The sequence below is a fragment of the Balaenoptera acutorostrata genome, chromosome 18 (assembly GCF_949987535.1).
Source record: "Balaenoptera acutorostrata chromosome 18, mBalAcu1.1, whole genome shotgun sequence".
NCBI classification, from domain to species: domain Eukaryota; kingdom Metazoa; phylum Chordata; class Mammalia; order Artiodactyla; family Balaenopteridae; genus Balaenoptera; species Balaenoptera acutorostrata.
In genome coordinates, this window is record NC_080081.1 from 20,087,062 (window position 1) to 20,093,061 (window position 6,000).

Consider the following 6,000-nt stretch of genomic DNA (forward strand, 5'->3'; position numbering starts at 1 on the left):
TTTTGATGCTGGGTAGGAGTAGAGGCTCAGCTCTCCATTGCAATCAGGTGACAACAGGGGTGAGGACAAGAAGTGTTCTCACCAGCCCTGAATCTTATAGTCCTGAATTTAGTCTTGTTGATGCCAAGTGGATGATAAGGTTCAGCTCACTTCTGGCCTCTGACAGTGTTCAGAGGCATCAGGAAGTGGAGTTGTTATTAGACCCTCCTTGCAAGACTTCATGAAGTCTCATTGCTGTGGTGTGAGAGTGGAGGCTCAGCTTATCACCTTACTCAATGATACTACTCTAGTCTGGGATTTATGTACCATCTATCAATACTTCCACAGGAAGATCAGCGCTCATTCAACCAGCCAGCACCACCCAGTGGGAGAAGTCTACTATTGCCTGCTTCTACCAAGAAAATGAGTAGGGTGGTCTGCTGCATGCTTAGCTTGACCAAATCATAAATAAGATGTGACTATTATTTTGGTGTGTAGATGTAGAATAGGGCTAGTATCACCAAAAGGTTTTCTGTTGTTAGGCCAACATTTTCACATACTTCAGCTCAGAAGAAAAAACGTTTCTTAAGGTTGTGTGTTTGTCTTTGTGTGTGCGTGTGTTGGTTTCAGGCTGCAGGATTCTATAATGTTCTGTCTAGGATATGTGGAAGGAAGAAAAATACCCAGGGGCTTTACTGTGTCACTCCTCAAGTCCCTAGGTCCCTAGGAACTCTACTTTCTTCTTTCCTACTTTCAGAGTCTTCCTATGCTTGTTTATTATGTTATATCCAGGACATCTTATTTGTAAGAGGGAGAACCTGGGAAGAATGGAGCTAATTTCTCTTGTTGGAACCAAATGTGTTATGTATTGAATTTTAATAATTCATTATATTGAATGAAATCTTCAAACTAAATGCAAATGACAAAATATTTATTTTGAATAAGGGGTTTTTGTTTTACTTTATAAAAATACTGTCAGGTTCCACATATTTTGCAAAACTAAAATAAAATCTCTCAAAATTCAAAGCTTGCAGTTTTGACACCTTTTCTAGCCTTGCCCAAATAGAAATATTACATGTGGGACTTTGAGAATATTAATTATGCCATTTTCTTCATTAATATTCTTGAGATCAACTCCTGCTGTGTTCTATGATTATTTTTCTGGAATTTAATGTCATCTATGTGAACTGATAAGACATCTTTAAATTTTTGTGTTGCCTTAAAGGTTTTGATATTTTATGGCACAGACATTAATACTACAATGAAAATGTACAGAGCTTTATTTAAATGTTTCAAAGCTTTTCAAAGAGTCATAAAAATGACAAATAAGTTCATACCGTGTTCATATTAATTTTTCTAATATTCCCTAAGATTTTAAAGCTAACTCAATTTTGTTTCAGATTTACATACATTTTTACATAAAAATTCAACCAATTCATATATTTGCTATTTACATGTATACTACTTTACTTCTAACCAGGAGCTGCCTAGTATGTCTATGCTCTGAAAACTTACCCAATTAAAATAATTGAAAAAAATGATGTGATCAATATATATTAATATCTATGATATATATGTATTATATGTATGCTTACGTATCTTTCTGATGAAGTCAGATTATTTGTTAAAGAAAAAAGAAAGCAAAAATCATGTAAAGAGTGTGGGTGTCAAAGCTAGTTATTGGCCTTTCCTTTAATATAATGAGCAATATTGCACATAAGGCTTTAATGTTTTTATGTTTAAAACAGTATCTCAAACCCAATGTCACACCACCCTTGTCAACTTTTCCTCTCTTTTTTTGAAGTATGTGTGTATGTGAATGTGTATGTGATCATCTCTATTTTATAAGGATATAAATGGATACAATGAAAACCTGAATAAATTGATTAATGACTTGTCTCATTATTTCAAGTGACAGTATTTAAGAACTGTTGCAAGAAGCTTTTAAACTGTGATTTCTAGAGGAATTAAAACGGCCTATATAAGCCCACTGAATTATTCCATCTTAACATCGAGTACTTTAGATAAAAACAAAAGAAGGAAAAATAAGAGAGATGAGAGATATTCATTATTGGGTGTAAGGAATAAAGAAAAAAATAGTATCCTATATTGGTCTATAATTGGACCCAAGGTAGAACATTTTCAAGATCTGTATCTTCTTCCTATCAAATAATGTAGCTAACAATGAAAGTAATAGTGGTGACTTTTTTGGGGCCATGTCTGATCTTCTGCAGGGTCTGCCTGTTTTCAGTAACTTAATCCCATGAAAAGAATCTGTGTAAACTATCAGAACATAACTCAACTCTGTGTGTGTGTGGTTCAGTACTCCAACAATACTCTCATAGATCAAACATTCTCCATAACTTTTCCCAATGAAAGCAGGGCCTCAGTTCCACAGAACTCTCTCTTTAATAATATTTACATTTGCAGTACTGTAAGGACTTTCTTACCCTCCTATCCTACATGAGCACTCACAATTCTCATTATTATTAACATATATGCCTCATCTTATTTGGGGTAACAAGTTTTTCCAATGCTAGGTATCAAATTATTCTCATGGACAAATCTTTGTTGTCCTGTACCAATCTCATTTATTTCTTAAAATCCCTGAATTTAAAATTAAAACTTCACAATATATTTATATTTTGACTTTTATATTTTTACCTTTTCAAAGAGGAAATAATTGTTAAGCAATATTTAGTGAAGAATGCCCCACATGCGTTAAACCTGATCACTTTTGCTGTTCCCTTAAATATTATCTTAAACATTAATAAATGTAATATAAGTAATTATATTCAGTTACATACCATTTAAACTATGGGGCTAGGATTCGAATCTAGTGGTCTTTAAACTTCTATTTCACATAAATCACATTATATCTGTCAAATAAATTCCCAAATCATAAAAAGCGCAGATATATTTCACAACTTTCAAAATTAGAGAATAAACACACCTTTAAAAAAATTGTATAAAGCATCTCTTTCCCTCTCAGTCTCTTTCTCCACACACAAACATTACATATTTTCTGTAATTGTGATTGCCTATTTAAACTTAATCTGATCTCTCCTTTGTCATTAAATACATTTAATGTATTCATATATACCAGTTGTTCTAAGTACCTAAGTATTAACCTAGATTACATACACTGATTTTTAATAATAGCTACTCTAAATTAATGAGTTCTCTATTACAATTATGTAAACCAAGGTTGCTGCTGGAATTAATTTTATAATTTATGCATATTTTTATGTAACTAGATAGTTTTTCTTTTCCTCTCACACAAATAAATAAAACTTAATTTTCTCAATAACATATGGCTGTAGCTAATGTGGGAGAGAAGGACTTCATTGTAATCAATCATAAATATTACCCTTGACTGATAGATGTCCCATAATAATAGTAGACATGGCAAAAAAGAAAGAAATTCTTTAAATAACTTTATTGTGTAAACCCATGATTTAGAGACTAATACAGTGGAGCTTACTGTGCAACTTATTGTGAAATTTCATGATTTATTATGCAGTTCTTAGGGGCTTACTGAGTGTCCCTATTGTCACACTTCATGATTTACTGAGTAATACAGAAGAGCTTATCACATAACTTGATAGTGGAATTCTGATTTATTGTGAAATATTTGTTCCAATCTGTTTTTACAATGGGAGGAATTTATCTAATGTTTCCTAATTATAGACAAGCTTCATCAGACACTTCATTTTCAAAGCAGATAATATCTCTAAGAAAGCTTTGGATACATCTTTTGCAAGAGGAAAATTTCTCCCCTCAAAAATGATCATTTATCCTAATTTCTGGAAGCTTTCAAGTCTGTAAGTCAGCCCTAAGAAAATGAAAGGTTGCTGCTACTTTATTTAATAATGTACTATGATAACACATCAATTGATGATATAGTTATTTCTCAAAAGACTAAAGTTCAATTTTTCTAAACACAATGAAGTCTCTATCTTTGAAAAAATTAAGTTTCTAATTATTTTTATAAGACTTGGCTTATCTCTTTTTCCCTCTTTCACTTGTCATCAATCAAAACCTTAAGGGATAATTCTAGAGTAAGCAGAACTGTAAATTTACAAATTTTTACTACAACTGTGAAGTGCTTTGGTAATATGTGTATTTGTGTGTGTTGGGCTCTCTGTTTTCTTGTTTTTTTTGCCTCGAATACATGAGGAAATTCTATAACATGAAACGATTTTCTGATTTGTAAACTGTTTCTTTTTGTTGAAGTTGTTTTTATATTTTACTTTATGTAAACTTAACAGCTGTTAATTATCTTTAATAAGGAACATGTGATTCAACCCTTGAATGAATATATAATTTTAATGTCTACTTCCACGTATCTGAAAACTAAACTAAGGCAGATGTAGTTTATTTTATTTAATCCATGCACAGGCATTGATGTAAAAGTCATTATAAATGTAGATAGTATCAAATTATGGAAATGAATATATACTCAAATACAATGTCATTCATAATTTGTGGAATGCCCCCCAGACACCATGCAAGATACAGAGGCATAATTTAAAACATTTATATGTCTACAAGGAGCAAATCTTTCAGCACTGGGAGTAAAGAAAAAGAGAGAGATCTTCAGGGAAATTTTATAGCGAGGAATAAAAGCAGTAATTAAAAAGCAAACCAAAAATAATCAGATCCAAAGAATGGCATTAATAACAGCTAATGAAGCCCCCAAAAATGCAGTATGTAGATTAACTACATAAGATATAGAGCCTATTAATTAATAATGGTATAGAAACTATAAAGTAGAACATGTATATGAAAGTTAGTACATAAAATAAAAATGCATGTATTAAAGGAAGAGGGGAAAAATTTAGTTTGATTTTTAAGAATTTGAAGTTATGACACCAGAACCCTACCCAGTAAAGCTGAAAATGGACTAAATAAAAAAATGTCTATAATTTCTTGAAATGCATTGTGGGATAGGGCAGCACTCAAGAAACAAGATGGTGGGAACAGGGATGAAATACTGACCAACAACACATCTGTGATCTCTCATGAATCCCTAATGAGAATATATTTGTGGTTTTAACCCAATCACGACCACATATTACATGTAGGAGTTTTTTCTAACAGAATGATTTCCAAATGCACTTACAATGCATATATGATTTTATTAGTTTGAGATGTTAATTTATTACTTGACATATAAGGGAATCTCCATTCTCCCAAAACACACAGAGGCACACACACACACACATATTAGCCGACACTTTCACACATTCACACACAGTTCCTCAGCTAGAAACATTTAAAACATGAACTTTGATGTCTGAAATTCTCTACCTTAGTCAAGTGTTCAAGCAAGGTTGTATGGACACTTATTTATTCTACTTCATTTCTCTACAGTTCCTAGACATGCTGAAAGGAGCTGATATGCAGAGTACTCCCTATGTACTTTCTGTTGCATGTGATTTCAGTCTCATTTCATTCTCCTATCCCTCATTGATTGTTTATAATTACCTCAATGACAGACTAATACAGAATCGAAGAACTCTTTAGGAGCGTTTTGAGCCACGAGTACACATGCTACAAAGGCCAAACATGTTAAACCATTCTAAAATATAATTGCTTTAGAACCGGAGCCAGTCCAGGTCCCACTGAATGGCTCATTTTACAGCATCACTTACGATATGAATTCTGTCAAAGAATATCCCAACTCAATTTCAACATGTGATTCATCCTTTGTATACTGTGCACCAATGATATCATTCATCCTGTGCCAGTTATAGGAAAATAGGTTTCAATATAGGTTACCTTTTACTGTGTTTCTTTAATAAAGCTTTCAGAAATTATTTGTTTTATAATTTCAAATTATTGTGAATATAAAAGTAGGCTTTTAGTAGTGTGTTTATAATGAAAATAACTGCCTCAAGGGAATTATATGCTCAATAGCATTCAAGTTATTGAAAAAATAATGCCATTATTGTAATAGCAAACATAGTCAACTGCACAAATACCTTGTAATCTCATTTGCAGTACGCACAGTGCTCT